The sequence below is a fragment of the Salmo trutta genome, chromosome 18 (genome assembly GCF_901001165.1).
Source record: "Salmo trutta chromosome 18, fSalTru1.1, whole genome shotgun sequence".
NCBI classification, from domain to species: Eukaryota; Metazoa; Chordata; class Actinopteri; order Salmoniformes; family Salmonidae; genus Salmo; species Salmo trutta.
In genome coordinates this window covers 17694082-17717610 of record NC_042974.1, presented here as the reverse complement: position 1 = coordinate 17717610, position 23529 = coordinate 17694082, and the positions used below count along the sequence as shown (strand labels likewise).

At 45.4% G+C, this 23529-nt stretch overlaps 1 long non-coding RNA gene across 1 annotated transcript; it reads left to right on the top strand.

Annotated features, from left to right (window-relative positions):
• Nucleotides 1–4163: 4163 nt before the first annotated feature.
• LOC115152915 (uncharacterized) lies at nucleotides 4164–4527 on the top strand. Its single transcript, XR_003867602.1, has 2 exons — nucleotides 4164–4297; nucleotides 4418–4527. It is a non-coding gene; the product is annotated as an uncharacterized LOC115152915 (long non-coding RNA).
• Nucleotides 4528–23529: the final 19002 nt, after the last annotated feature.

Sequence of the window (23529 nt, the reverse complement as noted above, 5' to 3'; positions counted from 1 at the left end):
AAAAATTCTTCCCAGAAGTCAAACTTACAGAATTGGAAAGGCCAGAAGAGGTCGAACTTCTCATTAGCCACCGAGAGGGAAGACTCGCTCCCCAGAGGGTAAAAATCATGGGAGACCTCGTCTTGTGGGAGGGTCCATTGGGGAAAACAGTGGGTGGAGCACATCCCGACTTATTAGAAGAAGTGGAGGTTGCACTATATGAGTCCAAAACACACTTTGCTCGCTCCATGAGGACAGCAGCTGTCAAATATCAAGAAATCACAAGTCCAACAACTGACACAGCCCAGCTACAGCAGGAGGATGTGACTCTGACCAAATTTACAGCTGCCAGTAACCGTGAGTTCCTTGAGTGGTGGCACTGGGACAGCATCGGAGCTGCATGTGAGCCAAGATGTGGAGGATGCCGATGTGGAAACTGTCCACCAGGAGGAAAAGAAATGACCCTGGCAGAGGAGAGGGAACTGGAGATCATTAAAGGAGGCCTCACCTACGAGAAGGGGGATGCTCACACACCGGCTCCACATTGGGATGCAAAGTATCCTTGGACGGTAGATCCAGCCTCTCTCCCGAATAACAAAAGTGCAGTCCAGGCTTGTTTCTTAAGAATGGAAAAACAACTAAGCAGAGAGCCAGACTGGAAAGTCGCATATGCTACCCAAATCCATGAAATGGTCGAGCGAGGCGTAGCCATAAAACTCACCAACAAAATCATGGACGAGTGGAATGGACCAGTGTGGTACGTCAGCCACCTGGTGGCACCAAACCCTCATTTGGTAACAACACCGATTCGTATTGTATGGAATAGTAGCCAGAAATACAAAGGCGTGAGTATGAATGATCTTCTTCTGAAGGGACCAGACGTTCTCAACCCTATAAGAGCTGTCTTGCTGAGGTTCAGAGAGGGGACGTATGCATCTCTAGGAGACATCAAAAAGATGTACAACTCTGTATGGCTAAAGGAGCGTGAGATGCACCTTCACAGGTTCCTCTGGAGGGACAGCCCAGTTGAAGAGATAAGTGAATATGCAATAACCAGAGTCAACATTGGGGACAGACCTGCTGGTTGCATTGCTCAGTTGGCTATGAGGGAAACAGCACGCCTGCCCAACTTTCTTCACTTGGAGGATGAGCGCAGAGTCATTGAAGAGGACAGTTATGTGGATGACCTCTTAACCTCCCAAAATGACCTGGATAAACTTGACAAAATCACAGCAAATGTAGAAGAGATCTTGAAAGCTGGAGGGTTCTTCCTCAAACCATGGGTCCGGTCAGGGCAAAGTGGGAGGCAAGGAATGGAGGTGGAGGGTCTATCAAAGGCACAAAGCAAAACCTTAATTCTTCCAAATCAAATGAGGGACGAAGACCACAAAGCCTTGGGTATCGGCTACCGAATGGATGAAGACAAGCTCTACATGTTAACCTCAGTTAACTTTTCAAAAAGGAAAAAGAAGATGAGAGTTGGGAAAAATCTTTTCAAGGAGGAGGTGAGAACTGAGACACCTAACCCACTCACTAGGAGGGCCCTCTTAAGCCAAGTGGCTGGACTGTACGACCCAATTGGCTTAGTTACACCTGCCAAACAGAAGGGAGCAATTCTTGTTCGAAAAGCATTCCAAGAGGGAGGGGGTGGAAAACTAACCCAAGAAACCTGGGACCAACCTCTCTCAGAAAGCCTCAGGGAAGAAGCCATCCAGCTTTTTGAAGAATATGTGCAGCTTGGAGAGGTGAAATTCCACAGGAGCCTCACACCAGCTGGCTGGGAAGGGAAACCGTGGGGCATCACATTCTCTGATGGAAGTGATAAAACCTATGGAGCTGTAACGTACTTAAGATGGGAGACAAGTCAAGGCACTAAAGTTAGATTTGTTGAATCAAAAGCCAAGCTGACACCCCTGGATCAGAAGGGAGACGCTGTAAAAGCTGAGATCTGTGGCGCTGTCTTCGCAGCCAGGATCAGGAAGTATGTGGAAAAGCATGCTCGAATGAAGATCGAGAGATGGTTCCATCTACTTGACAGTCAAACGGTCTTGGGAGCCATTCAAAGAGTCAGTTATGGGTACAAAACCTTCTTTGCAAACAGAGTGGGTGAAATCCAGAAGGCTGGACAAGTGCAAGACTGGTGGTGGATCCGTGGGGATCTAAACATAGCTGACATCATAACAAGAGGGGGTGCTCCTGAAGATTTGAAGGAGAATTCCACATGGCAAGAGGGACCAGAGTTCCTAAAGTGGCCAGTGGAGGAGTGGCCTATAAAATCAGCTGGAGAGGTTGCAGCTCATGCCAGGGAGAGTGTAAACAAGCTCCAGAGGAAGGCATTCTCAGGTGCATTGACAAGAGCTGAAGCGAGAAGTCGTCAGCAGAAAGAAGACCTACAAGGCACTCAGGAAAGTCCAAAGAGTGAAACTCAAGCGGGAATACCTGTGGTGAACTCAACTCTTCTTAGAAGGAAGCTCACTGGTTGGGTTAAAGATCTTGTGGAAGTAAGAAGATTCAGTAGCCTGTCCAAACTGGTGAGAGTCGTTGCCTGGGTTTGTCTAGCAGCAAAGCAGTGGCTGAAGAGGAAGGGCCGGGCCCCTAAACAGGCAAAGAGGGAGGTAAGATCACCCAAGCAAGCTGTGCCGACTGTCAAAGAACATGAAGATGCACTCAAAGACCTTTTTCTCGCAGCTCAAGAAGGTACAGATTTTTCAGAGACAACTCTAAGCAGACTGACAGTGTACAAAGATCTGAAGTCTGGGCTGCTAGTTTGTGGAGGCAGAATTCAGACATTCAACGAAGATAAGACAGCAGTGCCAGTTGTACCCTTTGAAGCATGGGTATCTACACTGCTGGCACAAGAATCCCACAAAGCAAACCACGAGGGAGTGGCAGGAACCCTTCTCCGGATGAGGAAGAAAGCCTGGGTAATAAAAGGCCGTAGACTTGCCAAGAAAATGGTTGACAGCTGTGTGGTCTGCAGGAAAAACAAGGCAAAACAGTGTCAACAAATCATGGCTGACCTGCCTCTAGAACGAACAGGCCCAGCTGCACCTTTTGAATTCACCAACATGGACCTGTTCGGCCCTTATGAAGTGAAAGATGAGGTCAAGAAGAGAACTAGACTCAAAGTATGGGGAATAGTCTTCTGCTGCATGGCTTCCCAAGCCATACACACTAAAGTGGTGAGTGACATGTCATCTGAAGGATTCCTGCTAGCCTATCAAAGGTTCACTTCACTGAGAGGACACCCCAGGAAACTCTGGTCAGACCCTGGCACAAACTTTGTGGGAGCCAAACCCGCACTTCAAAAATTCTTTAACCAACAAAATAAGTCTGAACTTGAAGACACAGCTGCCAAGCATGGTACAGAATGGTCATGGAAGATCCACCCTGCAGACTCTCCCCATAGGAATGGTGCCGCAGAGGCAGCTGTCAAAGTAGTGAAGCAGGTGTTGAGCAACCTTGGTGGAGATGGTGGTTTTACGTGGGGAGAATTCCAAACTTTTCTCTTCATGGCAGCCAACCTTGCTAATGAGAGACCCATCGATGCAAGAACTCAAAGCAGAGAAGACTGTGTAGAGTACATCACCCCCAATTCTCTGCTTTTAGGACGTACCAATCCAAAGGGAGACCCTTGATGGCTACCCTTACAAAAGACTTAAACATATTCAAGCAGAGGTAAGCCGTTTCTGGAAGAAGTGGAGCCAATTGGCTGGACCTAATCTGTTCATAAGGAACAAATGGCACACCAAAAAGCAAAATGTTGCTGTTGGAGATGTGGTCTGGTTGGCTGACCAAAACGCGCTAAGAGGACAGTACAAGCTGGCTAGAGTGGTCGGTGTCAATGCTGACAGCAAAGGCATCGTTAGAGATGTGCTTGTGAAGACTTTTCCCAGCTATCCTGTTCACATCACAAAGTCAAACAGCAAAAAAGGGCCCACAAGAGCAAACGGTGAAAGAACGAAGAGGCTTCAAACCAAAATCCCAGGCACAATTCTTCATAGAGATGTCAGACGCCTTGTCATTCTACTACCCATTGAAGAACAAACAGAGGTGTGAAGGGCTTGTGACCTCTCTGGATTTGAAACAAACCAGGAGCTCAAGTGGGAGGTGTTGAGCTGAATATCAGGAGTGAGTCAAAGAACTACACTTCCCAGAGTGCACCAGCAGCAGCAAAGCGGCTGCTTGTCACCTGATCAATCATTTTCACTTATTTGGAGCACCTGTGAAGGCATGGAGGGCGTCAGTCATTCAGAAGAACAAACTTCAGAGGGAAAACTCCAAGTTCACTCACAGGTTCAGTCCAAAGACGCCAATGGTAAAAGGCTTAAATTATTAATTCATCTTAGTTATTTAGAATGTTATTAAAATGTTTAAACTAATTTAAGTTCATTAAAATGTTTAATTAAGATGGTAACTTTTTGTTCTGTCTTTAAAGGTTTACAACCTAATTTACTGGCTAATTTACTGGCTAATTTACTGGCTAAATTACTGGACAGACCGATCAACTGAAGGCAAACTAAAAATAAAAAAGATTGAGTTGGAAAATTGAGTTGTCCCTGTGTCCTTTGGATGGTGAACAAGAGGAGGACTTGACACTATGGGTAGCCATCGTCAGTTAAACCACCGTCAGTTATAGCACCATCAGTTATACCACCATCAGTTGTACCACTGTCATTTATACCCACTGTCAATTAAACCACCATCAGTTATACCCACTGTCATTTATATCCACTGTCAATGAAACCACCATCAGTTATACCACCATCAGTTATACCCACTGTCATTTATACCCACTGTCAATTATACCACCATCAGTTATACCACTGTCCTTTATACCCACCATCAGTTATACCACCATCAGTTATACCACCATCAGTTATACCCACTGTCAATTATACCACCATTAGTTATACAACTGTCATTTATACCCACTGTCAATTATACCACCATCAGTTATACCACTGTCCTTTATACCCACCATCAGTTATACCACCATCAGTTATACCACCATCAGTTATACCACCATCAGTTATACCCACTGTCAATTATACCACCATTAGTTATACAACTGTCATTTATACCCACTGTCAATTATACCACCATCAGTTATACCACTGTCATTTATACCCACTGTCAATTAAACCACCATCAGTTATACCACTGTCATTTATACCCACTGTCATTTATATCCATTGTCAATTAAACCACCATCAGTTATACTACTGTCATGTATACCACCATCAGTTTTACCACCATCAGTTATACCCACTGTCATTTATATCCACTGTCAATTATACCATCATCAGTTATACCACCGTCAGTTATACCACCGTCAGTTATACCACCGTCAGTTATACCACCGTCAGTTATACCACCGTCAGTTATACCACCATCAGTAATACCACCATCAGTTATACCACCGTCAGTTATACCACCGTCAGTTATACCACCGTCAGTTATACCACCGTCAGTTATACCACCATCAGTAATACCACCGTCAGTTATACCACCGTCAGTTATACCACCGTCAATTATACCACCGTCAATTATACCACCGTCAATTATACCACCGTCAGTTATACCACCGTCAGTTATACCACCGTCAGTTATACCACCGTCAGTTATACCACTGTCGTGTCTTTGGGGTACCATTTAAACTGAAGACATGTTTATCAATTAACTCCCTGTAATTATTATCACGCGATTAAACTGATTAATCGTTTAATTGTAATTAACTAGGAGATCGGGGCACCAAGAAAAATATTCAGATTACAAAGTTATAATTTTCCTAATTTAACTTAACCTATATTATAATATAGGCCGATTATCTTCTGGTTTAAATGGTGTATTTTACCTCGAGTCCAGTCTCATTCCAAACGTCGTAAATTGTTGTATCTGCACGAACCCAGTCTTTACTAAAATCATCCATACATCAATTGTCTTAAAATCATTTATTTACTACACTAAGTAATTAACAGAAAACATACAAACAGTAATTATCGTCACAAAGGATTGGTAGCGTAATGTGCCCTAATGGGCTAACAGGCAGGTCGGCCTGTTGAACAATGGATCATAAAAGTCAGCTGAGGATGCACACCTACAGAGTTCATTAATATTACAATTGACAATTGAACGCTCACTCATTCGGGAACAATTGCAATCAATATATATCTACGCTCAGTGTCGTCGGGATCCTTGTTGAAGAGTTCTGTTCGGTTGGAGAGTTCTCTCTCTCTCTCTCTCTCTCTCTCTCGGTTAGAATGGATCTTTCAAAGCGAGATTCATTAATGTCGTCATAGAATGTTTTGTTGGATGTTTAATTATTAGCTGCAGACTAATAATTAATATCAAAGACTTGTTCTTATTCTGTCGGTCTCGATAGTAAAAGTTAACCACGTGGTATAGTTCACTTTCAGTAGAGGAATTGGATGCTAAAACCTACTGGCCATGGAGTGCAGGCCTGGTCTTAAGAAAGTAAATCAGGGTGGTTTTTTTTATAGGTGACCCTGGAACAGGCTTGTCAAATGACGCCTGGTCCTGTCTGTGTCCCTTGGGGGGCGTGCCGATGGCTGAGTGAAGCTTGGTACAGAAATCCAATTCTATCACATCAACATCAGTACATAGCATCTCAATTTATTACAAATAGCTTTATCCTTATTAATACATTTTATACAACCATTATGATGCAAGTCTCATCGCTGAGGCTATTATATAAACAGTTTTATGGTAATATGGCTATATTGTCTCTTCTGAGTATCACAAAATTGTACCAAGCGGACCAGTTCGTAGCTGGACTCTTCACCAATCTTCCATACCTTCTCCAGAACATAAAATGTCGTTCGGTTCTCCAATTCTATGAGTTGGAAGAATTTCCTTTGTCTCTCTATGAAACATGTGGTAGGAGATTCTCCTCTTAGAATTTTTACAACCCTTTCACACAGGGCCTGGGTGGGGGTGCAAGGTTGGGGGATGGTACAAAGGGGAGGGGGTCAACTGTCCTCCCTGTACTCAGAGGCCAACGTCATGACACCACCATCAGTAATACCACCATCAGTTATACCACCGTCAGTTATACCACCATCAGTTATACCCACCGTCAGTTATACCACCATCAGTTATACCACCATCAGTTATACCACCGTCAGTTATACCACCGTCAGTTATACCACCATCAGTAATACCACCATCAGTTATACCCATATATACCACCGTCAGTTTTAACACCGTCAGTTATACCACCATCAGTTATACCACCATCAGTTATACCACCGTCAGTTATACCACCATCAGTAATACCACCGTCAGTTATACCACCATCAGTTATACCACCATCAGTTATACCACCGTCAGTTATACCGCCGTCAGTTATACCACCATCAGTTATACCACCATCAGTAATACCACCATCAGTTATACCACCATCACTTATACCACCGTCAGTTATACCACCATCAGTAATACCACCATCAGTTATACCACCGTCAGTTATACCACTGTCAGTTATACCATCATCAGTAATACCACCATCAGTTATACCACCATCAGTTATACCACCATCAGTTATACCACCATCAGTTATACCGCCGTCAGTTATACCACCATCAGTTATACCACCGTCAGTTATACCACCATCAGTTATACCACCATCAGTTATACTGCCGTCAGTTATACCACCATCAGTTATACCACCGTCAGTTATACCGCCGTCAGTTATACCACCATCAGTTATACCACCATCAGTTATACTACTGTCAGTTATACCACCGTCAGTTATACCACCATCAGTTATACTGCCGTCAGTTTTACCACCATCAGTTATACCACCATCAGTTATACCACCGTCAGTTATACCGCCGTCAGTTATACCACCATCAGTTATACCACCGTCAGTTATCCAACAGTCAGTTATACCACCGTCAGTTATACCATCGTGAGCTATATCATCGTCTGTCACGGCGTGTGTGTAGGTGGCAGAGAAGTCAAGCGCAGGAGAAACAAGCTTGGTGGAACTGGAGTAGTTTAATAAAGTAAAACAAACTCCAAAACCAAAGTACAATAAAAAAAGAAACGGGTACAAAACCCTGTTGCGCACCAAAAGTGACAACACGCGCAAAACAACAAACAATCTCTGACAAGGACATGAGGGGAAACAAAGGGTTAAATACACAACATGTAATGAATGGGATTGGAACCAGGTGTGCAGGAAGACAAGACAAATCCAATGGAAAATGAAAAATGGATCAATGATGGCTAGAAGACCGGTGACGTCGACCGCCGAGCACCACCCGAACAAGGAGGGGCATCGACTTCAGCAGAAGTCGTGACATCATCAATCTTTTCACGATCAGTTTTACAACCATCAGTTATACCAGCGTCAGTTAAACCCACTTTCAGTTATACCACGGTCAGTTATATTACCGTCAGATATACCCACCGTCAGTTATACCCACCATCAGTAATACCCACCGTCAGTTATATCAAGGTCAGTTATACCCACCGTCAGTTATATCAAGGTCAGTTATACCCACCGTCAGTTATACCCACCGTCAGTAATACCCACCGTCAGTTATACCCACCATGAGTTATACCCACCATCAGTTATACCACGGTCAGTTATATTACCATCAGATATACCCACCGTCAGTTATACCCACCGTCAGTAATACCCACCGTCAGTTATATCAAGGTCAGTTATACCCACCGTCAGTTATACCACCATCAGATATACCCACCGTCAGTTATACCACCGTCAGTAATACCCACCGTCAGTTATATCAAGGTCAGTTATACCCACCGTCAGTTATACCACCATCAGTTATACCACCATCAGTTATACCCACCGTCAGTAATACCCACCGTCAGTAATACCCACCATGAGTTATACCCACCATCAGTTATACCACCGTCAGTTATACCACCGTCAGTTATACCCACCGTCAGTTATACCCACCGTCAGTAATACCCACCGTGAGTTATACCACCGTCAGTTATACCACCGTCAGTTATACCCACCGTCAGTTATACCCACCGTCAGTTATACCCACCCTCAGTTATACCCACCGTCAGTTATACCCACCGTCAGTTATACCCACCGTCAGTTATACCCACCGTCAGTTATACCACCGTCAGTTATACCACAACCAGTTATACCACTGTCAGTTATACCACCGTCAGTTATACCACCGTCAGTTATACCCACCGTCAGTTATACCACCGTCAGTTATACCACTGTCAGTTATACCACCGTCAGTTATACCACCGTCAGTTATACCCACCGTCAGTTATACCACTGTCAGTTATACCACTGTCAGTTATACCACCGTCAGTTATACCCACCGTCAGTTATACCCACCGTCAGTTATACCACCGTCAGTTATACCACAACCAGTTATACCACTGTCAGTTATACCACCGTCATTTTTACCAATGTGAGTAATACCACCGTCACTTATACCACCATCAATTACACAACAGTCTGTTATACAACCATCAGTTATACCACCGTCAGTTACACTTAAATTGGCGGCAGAAGAAATGGCAGCAGTTTTACGTACTTCCAACCAATTGTACTATTATGTGTTTTTTTGCGTTATTTGTAAGTTATTTTGGACATAATGTTTCTGCAACCGTATCTTACGGCAAAAAAGAGCTTCTGGATATCAGGACAGCGATCACTCACCTCGGATTAGACTAAGATTTTTTCTTCAACAAGCAAGACGCACAGGACATACTCCAAACACCCAACAGGGCCAACATCACCGTTATTTGCAAGAGGAAGAAACACAGGTACAGAGAACACAGAGCAGGATGCCTCGTGAGGACCTGCAGAAGGCAAGTGGGAAAGCTGCCGTTACCGTCAATATTACTCGCCAACGTGCAATCATTGGACAATAAATTAGACGAGGTACGATCACGAATATCCTACCAACGGGACATCAAAAACTGTAATATCCTATGTTTCATGGAATCGTGGCTGAATGATGACATGGATATTCAGCTAGTGGGATATACACTGCACCGGCAAGAAAGATCAGCACACTCCAGTAAAACTAGGGGGGGGGCGCTCTGTGCATATTTGTAAACAACAGCTGGTGCACGAAATCTGAGGAAGCCTCTAGATTTTGCTCGCCTAAAGTAGAGTATATTGTGATAATTTGCAGGCCACACTACTTGCCTAAAGAGTTTTCAGCCACCCTTTTCGTGGCTGTTTATTTACCACTACAGATAGATGCTGGCACTAAGACCGCACTCAGTCAGCTGTATAAGGAAACAAGCAAACGGGAAACCACTCACAAAGAGGTGGCGCTCCTAGTGGCCAGAGAAATGAATGCAGGGAAACTTAAATCAGTTCTACCAAATTTCTATCAACATGTTAAATGTGCAACCAGAGTGAAAAAAATTATAGATCACCTTTACTGCACACACAGAGACGCGTACAAAGCTCTCCCTCGCCCTCCATTTGGTAAATCCGTCCACAACTGTATCCTCCTGATTCCTGCTTACAAGCAAAAATTAAAGCAGGAAACACCAGTGACTCGGTCTATAAAAAAAGTGGTCATATGAAGCAGATGCTAAACTACAGGACTGTTTTGCTATCACAGACTGGAACATGTTCCGGGATTCTTCCGATGGCATTGAGGAGTACACCACATCAGTCACTGGCTTTATCAATAAGTGCATCAAGGACGTCGTCCCCACAGTGACTGTACAAACATACCCCAACCAGAAGCCATGGATTACAGGCAACATTCGCACTGAGCTAAAGAGTAGAGCTGCCGCTTTCAATGTGTGGGACTCTAACCCGGAAGCTTACTAGAAATCCTGCTGTGCCCTGCGACGAACCATCAAACATGCAAAGTGTCAATACAGGGCTAAGATTGAATAATACTACACCAGCTCCGACGCTCGTCTAATGTGGCAGGGCTTGCAAACTATTACAGACTACAAAGGGAAGCACAGCCGCGAGCTGCCCAGTTACACGAGCCTACCAGATGAGCAAAATAACTTCAATGCTCGCTTCGAGGCTAGCAACACTGAGTCATTCATGAGAGCATCAGCTGTTCTGGACGACTGTGTGATCACACTCTCCGCAGCCGACGTGAGTAAGACCTTTAAACAGGTCAACATACCCAAGGCTGCGGGGCCAGATGGATTACCAGGACGTGTGCTCCGGGCATGCGCTGGCCAACTGGCAAGTGACTTCACTGACATTTTCATCATGTCCCTGATTGAGTCTGTAATACCAATATGTTTCAAGCAGACCACCATAGTCATCGTGCCCAAGAACACAAAGGCAACCTGCCTAAATGACTACTGATCCATAGTACTCACGTTCATAGGCATGAAGTACTTTGAAAGGCTGGTAATGGCTCACATCAACACCATTATCCCAGAAACCCTAGACCCACTTCAATTTGCATACCTCCCAAACAGATCCACAGATGATGCAATCTCTATTGCACTCCACACTGCCCTTTCCCACCTGGACAAAAGGAACACTTATGTGAGAATGCTATTCATTGACTACAGCTCAGCGTTCAACACCATAGTACCCTCAAAGCTCATCACTAAGCTAAGAATCCTGGGACTAAACACCTCCCTCTGCAACTGGATTCTGGACTTCCTGACGGGCCGCCCCCAGGTGGTGAGGGTAGGTAGCAACAGATCTGCCATGCTGATCCTCAACACTGGAGCCCCCCAGGGGTGTGTGCTCAGTCCCCTCCTGTCCTCCCTGTTCACCCACGACTGCATGGCCAGGCACGACTCCAACACCATCATTAAGTTTGCAGATGACACAACAGTGGTAGACCTGATCACCGACAATGACAAGACAGCCTATAGGGAGGAGGTCAGAGACCTGGCCTGGTGGTGCCAGAAAAACAACCTATCCCTCAACATAACCAAGACTAAGGAGATGATTGTGACACTACAGAAAAAGGAGGACCGAGCATGCCCCCATTCTCATCGACGGGGCTATAGTGGAGCAGGTTGAGAGCTTCAAGGCCCTTGGTGTCCACATCACCAACAAACTAGAATGGTCCAAACACACCTAGACAGTCGTGAAGAGGGTACGACAAAGCCGATTCCCCCTCAGGAAACGAAAAAGATTTGGCATGGGTCCTGAGATCCTCAAAAGGTTCTACAGCTGCAACATCGAGAGCATCCTGACTGGTTGCATCACTGCCTGGTATGGCAAATTCTCTGCTTCCGACTGCAAGGTACTGCAGAGGGTAGTGCGTACGGCAAAGTACATCACTGGGGCTAAGCTGCCTGCCATCCAAGACCTCTACACCAGGCGGTGTCAGAGGAAGGCCCTAAAAATTGTCAAAGACCCCAGCCAGCCCAGTCATAGACGGTTCTCTCTACTATCGCATGGTAAGCGGTACCGGAGTGCCAAGTCTAGGACAAAAAGGCTTCTCAACAGTTTTTACCCCCAAGCCATAAGACTCCTGAACAGATAATCAAATGGCTACCCAGACTATTTGCATTGTGTGCACCCCCCAAACCCTCTTTTACGCTGCTGCTACTCTCTGTTTAAAATATATGCATAGCCACTTTAACTATACATTCATGTACATATGTACATACTACCTTAATTGGCCTGACCAATCAGTGCTCCCGCACATTGGCTAACCGGGCTATCTGCATTGTGTCCCGCCTCCAACCACCCGCCAACCCCTCTTTATGCTACTGCTACTCTCTGTTCATCATACATGCATAGTCACTTTAACCATATCTACATTTACATACTACCTCAATCAACCTGACTATCCGGTGTCTGTATGTAGCCTAACTACTTCATAGCCTCGCTACTGTATATAGCCTCGCTACTTTTTTTCAATGTCTTTTTACTGTTGTTTTTATTTATTTTCTTACCTATTGTTCACCTAATACCTTTTTTCCGCTATTGGTTAGAGCCTGTAAGTAAGCATTTCACGGTAAGGTCTACACTTGTTGTATCGGCGCACGTGACAAATAAACTTTGATTTCATTTGAGTTATTCCAACGTCAGTTATACCTTGTCAGATTTTCCCACAGTCAGTTATACCACCGTCAGATTTACCCACCATCAGTTAAACCACCGTCATTTATACCACCGTCATTTATACCACTGTCAGTTATACCACCGTCAGTTAAACCACCGTCAGTCATACCCCGTCAGATTTACCCACCGTCAGTTATACCACCGTCTGTTATGCCCCATCAGATTTACCCACCGCCAGTTACACCACCGTCATTTTACCACCGTCAGTTATACCACCGTCAGATTTACCCACCGTCAGTTATACCACAGTCACGTTTACCACCGTCTGTAATACCACCGTCAGCTATACCACAAACAGTTACAACACCGTCAGTTAAACCCCTTCAGATTTACCCAAAGTCAGTTATACCACCGTAATTTTTCCCACCATCAGTTATACTCCGTCAGATTTACCCACCGTCAGTTATACCACTGTCAGTTATACCACCGTCAGTTATACACCGTCAGATTTACCCACAATCAGTTATACCTGTCACGACTGTGACGGATGGTGGCGCCCCTCCTCGGCCGGGCGGGGCTCGGCGGTCGTCGTCGCCGAACTAATAGCTGCCATCGATCCCTGTTTTGTTTCACTTTCGTTTGGTTAGGTCTAGGTAGGCACGCACCTGTTTTGGGTTAGTCATTAGAAAGGGGGGGTTATTTAGGTTAGCGTAGGATGTATGGGTTTTGTACGTGATTGTGTTTCTCTGTTTGCTTTGCTTGGTGACACTCTGATTTTGTATTTTGCAGTAGTGCGTGTGTTTGCACCAACAGTGTTTTGTCCCCTGTGTTTGGGGCACCTTGTTTTGTTGTGCGCTTTGATCGCTGTTTTGGGAAGGCTTGTGTTTTTGCCATTGTGCTTATTAAAGCCACTACCCTGTATCGCAGCTTCCTGCATTTGATTCCTCACCCACTACACCCAAGCGTGACAATACCACTGTCAGTTATACCACTGTCAGGTGTACCCCGTCAGATTTACGCACCATCAGATAAAGTAGCATCATTTTTACCACCATCAATAATACCACCGTTACTTAAACAACCTTCAGTTATACCAAAACCAGTTATACCCCCTTCAGTTATACCTCAGATTTACCCACCATCAGTAATGCCACCGTCAGTTATACCACTGTCAGTTATACTAACGTCAGTTGTTCCCTGTCAGAATTACCCACCGTCAGTTATATCACGGTCAGTTATGTCACGGCCAGTTATATCACTGTCTGTTACATCATGGTCAGATATACCGTCGTCAGTTATACTGTCGTCATTTTTTTGACGGTCAGAAATACCACCGTCAGTTATACCACCGTCAGTTTTTCTCACGGTCAGCTATAACTCAGTCAGTTAAATCAGTGTCAGTTATACCACCGTCAGTTATACACCATCAGATTTACCCACTGTCAGTTATACCACTGTCAGTTAACCCACTGTCAGTTATACCCCGTCAGATTTACACACCATCAGTTATAGTAGTATCATTTTTACCGCCATCAATAATACCACAGTCACTTAACCTGTCTGGGCTAGGGGGCAGTATTTTCCCGGCCGGATGAAAAACATACCCAATTTAAACAGGTTACTACTCTTGGCCAGAAACGAGAATATGCATATTATTAGTGGATTTGGATAGAAAACACTCTGAAGTTTCTAAAACTGTTTGAATGGTGTCTGTGAGTATAACAGAACTCATATGGCAGGCAAAAACCTGAGAAGATTCCATGCAGGAAGTGGCCTGTCTGACAATTTGTAGTCCTTCTGTTGCATCTCTATCGAAATTACAGCATCTGAGCTGTTACGTGACACTTTCTAAGGCTTCCATTGGCTCTCTAAAGCCTTCAGAAAGCAGATTGACGCGTCTCCTGTGACTGGGCAGATAACAGGAGCAGAGTTTGTCAGTGGTCTGCCTGGGGACAGAGAGACTGGAGATGCGCGTTCACGAGACCTCGCCATTTTTTTCTTTCCCTCTTTGAATGAATACAATGTTGTCCGGTTGGAATATCATCGCTATTTTACAAGAAAAATAGCATAAAAATTGATTTAAAACAGCGTTTGACATGCTTCTAAGTACGGTAATGGAATATTTTGAAATTTGTGTCACAAAATGCGCTCGCGCGTAACCCTTTGGATAGTGACCTGAACGCACGAACAAAACGAAGGTATTTGGATATAACTATGGATTATTTGGAACCAAAACAACATTTGTTGTTGAAATAGAAGTCCTGGGAGTGCATTCTGACAAAGAACAGCAAAGGCAATCCAATTTTTCTAATAGTAATTCTGAGTTTAGGTTGCCCCGACGTTGGCGGGTGTCTGAATAGCTAGCCCGTGATGGCTGAGCTATGTACTCAGAATATTGCAAAATGTGCTTTCGCCGAAAAGCTATTTTAAAATCTGACATAGCGGTTGCATAAAGGAGTTCTGTATCTATAATTCTTAAAATAATTGTTATGTATTTTGTCAACGTTTATGATGAGTAATTTAGTAAATTCACCGGAAGTTTTTGGTGGGTATGCTAGTTCTGAACATCATATGCTAATGTAAAAAGCTGGTTTTTGATATAAATATGAACTTGATTGAACAAAACATGCATGTATTGTATAACATAATGTCCTAGGAGTGTCATCTGATGAAGATCATCAAAGGTTAGTGCTGCATTTAGCTGTGGTTTGGGTTTTTGTGACTTATATGCTTGCTTTGAAAATGGCTGTGTGATTATTTTTGGCAGGGTACTCTCCTGACATAATCTAATGTTTTGCTTTCTCTGTAAAGCCTTTTTGAAATCGGACAATGTGGTTGGATTAACGAGAGTCTTATCTTTCAAAGGGTGTAAAATAGTCATATTTTTGAAAAATTGAAGTTATAGCATTTTGAGGTATTTGTATTTCGCGCCACGCAATTCCACTGGCTGTTGAATAGAGCCCAGAGAGGTTAAGAGGGGTGTTTTTTCTATGGTATTTGTGGGTAGTTGTCTCCTGTTTAGTGTCTGAGCACCTGATAGGACTGTTAGTGTCGTTCGTTTGTTTTGTATACGTGATTTGTTTGTTTTTCCTTCTTCACATTAAAAAGAAGATGAGTATACACGTTCCCGCTGCGTTTTGGTCTGATCCTTACGACACCCGTTACAGAGCTACCCACCACCAAAGGATCAAGCAGCAGAGGAAGGAGCAGCAGGTGGACTACAGGGAGTCGTGGACATGGGAGGAAATTCTGGACGGGGATGGACCATGGCACCAGGCTGGTGAAAACCGTCGCCCACCGGAGGAGATAGAGGCAGCCAAGGCGGAGCGGCACCATTATGAGGCTTTATACGCGCCGATTCGGAAGCACGAGAGGCACCCCCAATAAAAATGTTTTGGGGGGGGGCACACGGGTAGTTTGGCTGGGCCAAGGGTGAGCCCTAAGCCATCTCCCCGTGCTTATTATGGGGAGCGTATGGAGTGGAGAGCGCCGGAGTATGCGGAAGTGCGCACAATCTCGCCCATGCGCACGCACAGTCCAGTGCGAGCGATCCCAGCCCCTCGCAAGTGCCGTGCTAGAGTGGGTATCCAGCCTGGAAGGAGGATGCCTGCGCAGCGCATCTGGCCACTGGTGCACCTCCTAGGCCCAGGCTACCCTATGCCTGCTCTATGCACAGCAACCATCAGGCCTCTGCACAGCCCAGTTCTCCCTGTGCCAGCACTCCGCTCGTGCAGGGCTGCTATTACCATCCAGCCAGGACGGGTTGTGCAGGAGGTGCGCTCCAGACCTCCAGTGCTTACCCATGGCCCGGTGTATCCAGTTCCTACACCTCGTACTAACCCTGAGGTGCGTGTCTCCAGGCTGGCGCCTCTAAAGTCAGCACCACGCACCAGGCCTCCAGTGCGTCAGCCCAGTCTAGAACGTCCTGTACCCATTCCTCGCACTAGCCTTGGGGTGTGTGTCTCCAGTCTGGTACCTCCACTACCAGCCCCACGCCCCAGGCCTCCAGTGCGTCAGCCCAGTCCAACTCGTCCTGCTTCTGCTCCTCGCACTGGCCCTGTGGTGCGTGTCCCTAGGCTGGCGCTTCCTAAGCCAGCCCCACGCATCAGGCCTTCAGTGCGCAGTCCCTGTCCAGAGTGTCTGGGAACAGTGCCTCGTTCAGAGTGTCCGGCAACAGTGCCTCGTCCAGAGTGTCCGGCAACAGTGACTCGTCCAGAGCTTCCGGCGACAGTGCCGCGTAGAGAGACGGCCCACAGTCTGGAACTGAGAGAGATGACCCACAGTCCGGAACCGAGAGAGACGGCCCACAGTCCGGAATCGAGAGAGACGGCCCACAGTCCGGACCCGAGAGAGACGGCCCACAGTCCGGAACCGAGAGAGACAGCCCACAGTCTGGAACCGAAAGAGACGGCCTACAGTCCGGAACTGACGCAGCCAGAGTCGCCCTCCAGTCCGACGCAACCAGAGTTGCTCTCCAGTCCGACGCAGCCAGAGTCGCCCTCCAGTCCGACGCAGCCAGAGTCGCCCGTTGCGAGGGTCCCCAGTCCGGGGTCGACGGAGAGGGACTTCGCTTAAAGACAACACTGAAGTGGGGTGAGCCAGTGGTGGAGCGGGGTCTGCGTCCAGCTCCTGAGCCACCTCTGTAGGGGGGGAGTATTGGGAAGGGGGGGGGGTGTTGCAGAAAAACCGTTGGTGACGGTGGCCACCCTCCCTTCCCTCCCCTGTAGTTTTGGGATTTTTTTGTTGTGGGTTATTGTTTTGCTAGTTTTTTGTTTTAGGTGCATCCGGGGGCTGCACCTTTGGGGGGGCACTGTCACGTTCTGACCAGTAAAGGGGTTATTTGTTATTGTAGTTTGGTCAGGACGTGGCAGGGGGTGTTTGTTTAGAGTGTTCCGGGGTTTTTGGGCTATGTTCTTGTTAGTTTATTTCTATGTTAGTTCTAGTCGTTCTGTGTCTATGTTTAGTTAATGGGGTTGACCTTCAATTGGAAGCAGCTGCTCTTCGTTGCTTCTAATTGAAGGTCTTATTTAAGAGGGGTGTTTTTTCTATGGTATTTGTGGGTAGTTGTCTACTGTTTAGTGTCTGATCACCTGATAGGACTGTTAGTGTCGTTCGTTTGTTTTGTATACGTGATTTGTTTGTTTTTCCTTCTTCACATTAAAAAGAAGATGAGTATACACGTTCCCGCTGCGTTTTGGTCTGATCCTTACGACACCCGTTACAAGGGGAGGCTTGCAAGCCGAAGAACACCATCCCAACCGTGAAGCACGGGGGTGGCAGCATCATGTTGTGGGGGTGCTTTGCTGCAGGAGGGACTGGTGCACTTCACAAAATAGATGGCATCATGAGGCAGGAAAATGATGTGGATATATTGAAGCAACATCTCAAGACATCAGTCAGGGAGTTAAAGCTTGGTCGCAAATGACTTTTTCAAATGGACAATGACCCCAAGCATACTTCCAAAGTTGTGGCAAAATGGCTTAAGGACAACAAAGTCAAGATATTGGAGTGGCCCTGACCTCAATCCTATAGAAAATGTGTGGGCAGAACTGAAAAAGCTTGTTCAAGCAAGGAGGACTATAAACCTGATTCAGTTACACCGGCTCTGTCAGGAGGAAGGGGTCAAAATTCACCCAAGTTATTGTGTGAAGCTTGTGGAAGGTTACCCGAAACGTTTGACCCAAGTTAAATAATTTAAACGCAATGCTACCAAATACTAATTGAGTGTATGTAAACTTCTGACCCACTAGGAATGTGATGAAATAAATAAAAGCTGAAATAAATCATTCTCTCTACTATTATTCTGACATTTCACATTCTTAAAATAAAGTGGTTCTTAACTGACCTAAGACAGAGAATTTTTACTAGGATTAAATGTCAGGAATTGTGAAAAACTGAGTTTAAATTTGGCTAAGGTGTATGTATACATTTATACCTACCATCAGTTAAACCACCATCAGTTATACCAACCATCATTTATTCTACCTCAGTTATACCAACCATCAGTAATACCAACCAAATCAAATCAAATCAAAGTATATTTGTTACGTGTGCCGAATATATCAGGTGTAGACCTTACAGTGAAATGCTTACTTACAGACCCTAAACAACAATGCAATTTTAAGTAAAAAATAGGTGTTAGAAACCGTCAGTGTTATAAACCATCAGTTATACTACCATCAGTTATACCACCGTCAGTTATACGCACTGTGAGTTATACACACTGTGAGTTATACACACTGTGAGTTATACCTCCATCAGTTATACACACTGTGAGTTATTGTCACGTCTTGACCAGTAAAGGGGTCATTTTGTTATTGTAGTTGGTCAGGACGTGGCAGGGGTGTGTTTGTTTTGTGTGTTTCGTTTTTTGGGGGGTTATGTTCTATGTTAATATATTTCTATGTTTGTTCTAGTTCTTCTATTTCTATGTTTAGTTTATTGGGTTGACCTTCAATTGGAGACAGCTGTTCCTTGTTGCCTCTAATTGAAGGTCCTATTTAGTAGGGGTGTTTTTCCATGGGTTTTGTGGGTAGTTGTTTCTTTGTATAGCTGTGTAGCCTTACAGGACTGTCGTTTGTTTTCTTGTTTAGTTTAGTGTTCACGTTTAAAAATAAAAGTATAAGTATGGACACTTACCACGCTGCGTATTGGTCCGATGATTTCTCCTCATCAGGAGACGAAGCTTATGACAGAACTACCCACCAAACCAGGACCAAGCAGCGGGGATTGGAGCACCAGGAAGAGGGATGGACTTGGAGTGATGAACGATGATTCTGGGAGGACAAACTAAGGGAGCTAGAGGAGACCAGGAGGCATCCCCCAAAAAATGTTTGGGGGGGCACACGGGGAGTTGGGCAGAGTCAGGATGCAGACCTGAGCCAACTCCCCGTGCTTATTACAGGGAGCGACGGATCAAGAAAGCACCGAGCTATGCGGAAATGCGCACTATATTGCCCAGAAGCATTCAAAGGCCGGTGGGATTGGTTAAAGCTCCTCAGTATGGCCAGGCGATGTTGAGCACTCAGCCAGGAAGGGTTGTGCAGGCTGTATTCTCCAGACCTCCAGTGCTTCTCCATGGTCCAGTTTACCCTGTTCCTGCTCATCGCACTAGTCCTGAGATGCGTGTCACTAGGCTGGCACCTCCAAAGCCAGTCCCACGCATCAGGCCTCTAGGCGCCTGCCCAGTCCAGTACGTCCTGTTCCTGCTCCTCGCACTAGCCTTGAGGTGCGTGTCACTAGTCTGGCGCCTCCAAAGCCAGCCCCATGCATCAGGACTCTAGTGCGCCAGCCCAATCCAGTACGTCCTGTAACCCGGTACAGCCAGTGCCTGCTGTGAGCACTCTGCCATTAGTACGTCCTGTTCCTGTTCCCCGCACTCACCCTCCAGTGCGCCTCCATAACCCAGTACTGCCAGTGCCTGCAGTGAGCACTTGGCCTCCAGCGTCGCCCGCCAGTCTGGTGCAGCCAGAGTCGCCCGCCAGTCCGGCGCAGCCAGAGTCGCCCCTCAGCCCAGAGCCTTCAGCGGACAGGTTAGTTTGGGGACTAGGGCCAGAACCAGAGACACATCTGTTTAGTTTGCGTTTATTGTTTTGGTAATTTTTTGTTTCAGGTGCATTTGGGGTCTGCACCTTTGGAGGGGGGGGGGGGGGGGTACTGTCACGTCCTGACCAGTAAAGGGGTCATTTTGTTATTGTAGTTGGTCAGGACGTGGCAGGGGTGTGTTTGTTTTGTGTGTTTCGGGGTTTTTTGGGTTATGTTCTATGTTAATATATTTCTATGTTTGTTCTAGTTCTTCTATTTCTATGTTTAGTTTATTGGGTTGACCTTCAATTGGAGGCAGCTGTTCCTCGTTTCCTCTAATTGAAGGTCCTATTTAGTAGGGGTGTTTTTCCATGGGTTTTGTGGGTAGTTGTTTCTTTGTATAGCTGTGTAGCCTTACAGGACTGTCGTTCGTTTTCTTGTTTTGTTTAGTGTTTACGTTTAAAAATAAAAGTATAAGTATGGACACTTACCACGCTGCGTATTGGTCCGATGATTTCTCCTCATCAGAAGACGAAGCTTATGACCGTTATACACACTGTGAGTTATACCTCCATCAGTTATACACACTGTGAGTTATATACACTGTGAGTTATACACACTGTGAGTTATACACACTGTGAGCTATACCTCCATCAGTTATACACACTGTGAGTTATACACACAAACTCACTGTGAGTTATACACACGGTGAGTTATACACACGGTGAGTTATACACACTGTGAGTTATACACACTGTGAGTTATTCCACTGTCAATTATACTCACCTTCAATTATACTTACTGTCAGTTATACCCACCGTCAGTTATACCTAACGTTCTGTCACTTTGTTGTGCTTAGTTTCATTCCATTCCATTGTTAGTTTACCTTTCTTTCCTCCTTCACGTTGGTGTGGTTGTTCCTGAGGGTTGCTAGAAGTAGTGGATTATATTAGGCTCATGTATTACAAGTCGTGTAATAATTTGGGACATGTAGCCTATTTGAATCATTATGGAATGCAGACCATACTTAGCAGGTTAAACCTGGAGCCTGGCGCCCAGTTCATGATGACTGGATTGATGTCATTACAATGCTATGATTAGTGAGGATTATTAGATTAGATTTATAGGACTACTGTTCAACCCCTGTTGTACACCCTTTTCTCACCTTCCAATATTTTATGGATTGAACAATTGAATATGGCAACTTTCAGGATCAATCAAACCACTGTATTTTGATTCACCAATATATTTGATGCATAAAGGCTCTCCAAACCATTTATTTTATTATTCATGAATCATTTCCAAAACCTAAATAATCTACAAGATCAGAGTATATTTAAATCTACCAATTGGTGTTGAAAAGGAGATGAATATACGCGTATTTACATGGCTTTCTTTCCACGACTGCAAAGCCCGTTACACACCTCCATAACTTAAGTCTGAATACCAACTACTGAGAAGTGCATAGGAAAGATGTGCATAGGAAAGATGTGCATAGGAAAGGCGTACAGTTCCTAAATCTGAATTAGGGCCCTCCATTAATAGAAAAGGTGTGTACAGTTACGGGCAGTGCAGGTACCGTACCAGGCAGTGATACAGCCCGAAAGGATGCTCTCAATGGTGCATCTGTAGACGTTTGTGAGGGTCTTAGGGGCCTTCTGAGATTAAAGAGGCACTGTTGTGCCTTCTTCACCTCACTGTTGGTGTGGAGGGACCAGTAAGGTCCCAACTCCCAGCTCCACCTGTTATGTTATGTAACTACTGCCAGTTACACGCACAGACGCACGTGAACACACAACCACATACACCATAAACAGCCGTCACACAGGATATCAAGTGGACGATGGATGACGTGAGTCGGGAACAGTGGTGATCACCTTCCACTCTCTCCCAACCCATGACCTCAAAATACCTCCACCACACACACGCAAACAGAACGCACTGATGCACACACAAGCACTAACACACACACACACACAGGCGCAGACACACACACACATCATTTAATCTGGTTCACAGTGTAGAGCATCTCGGTGCAGCTGACAACCATTTATTCACCCCACTGACGCAGGCTATATGTGAATGTTTCCTTCTGGAATCCCCCTTTCCCTTCCTCTCAAATGCTTCCTCTCCACTTTCCTTTCTCCCTTTTACTCCTCCTTTCTCCTTTCTCTTGAATGACACACACACACACACACACACACACACACACACACACACACACACACACACACACACACACACACACACACACACACACACACACACACACACACACACACACACACACACACACAGTGGCAGGTTGTCTGTCAGCATTTGACCAGTCGATGATGGATGTCCTTGCAGTACAGGTTTTGAGTACTGTGCTTTCTCTTGTTGTATCTGAAAGCCCTTCTCCCGTTAAACCTAAGGTCATCTCTAGCTCCGCCCCTGGACTCGCTTTCTTCCTCAGCATGCTGGGTAAAGTAGTTTAACATTATCAACAAGATAAGCCCAATGCAAACGGGGAAAGATGAACAGTCAAAGACAGTTTGTGTGTGTTTTCAAGGCGTTGCATGGTTTGAGAGGGGGAGGGGGGGTGCAGTAGGAGATATGAGAAGTAAGCAGTGTGTGTGTGTGTGTGTGTGTGGTCTCTTTGCGTTTGTTTGTGTGTGTGTGTGTGTGTGTGTGTGTGTGTGTGTGTGTGTGTGTGTGTGTGTGTGTGTGTGTGTGTGTGTGTGTGTGTGTGTGTGTGTGTGTGTGTGTGTGTGTGTGTGTGTGTGTGAGAGAGTTCAGACTGGCAGGCACACAGCTTCATATCTCTGTGTCTCTGCCATAATGAAGTAAACATCCCAGCATCCAGCTCTGACAACAGAAGACAAACAAACACACCACAGGACAATGTGCCATACACACAGGGAACTATGTCTACGACACGGATCATTAGGACAGTCACTCAGGAAAGGGATTATTCAGCTTTTCCAATTTTGACCAGTCAAAAACACACCATAGACAGAAGACAGCACAGCAGCCATTTTTAATTTGAGCTCTTTGTA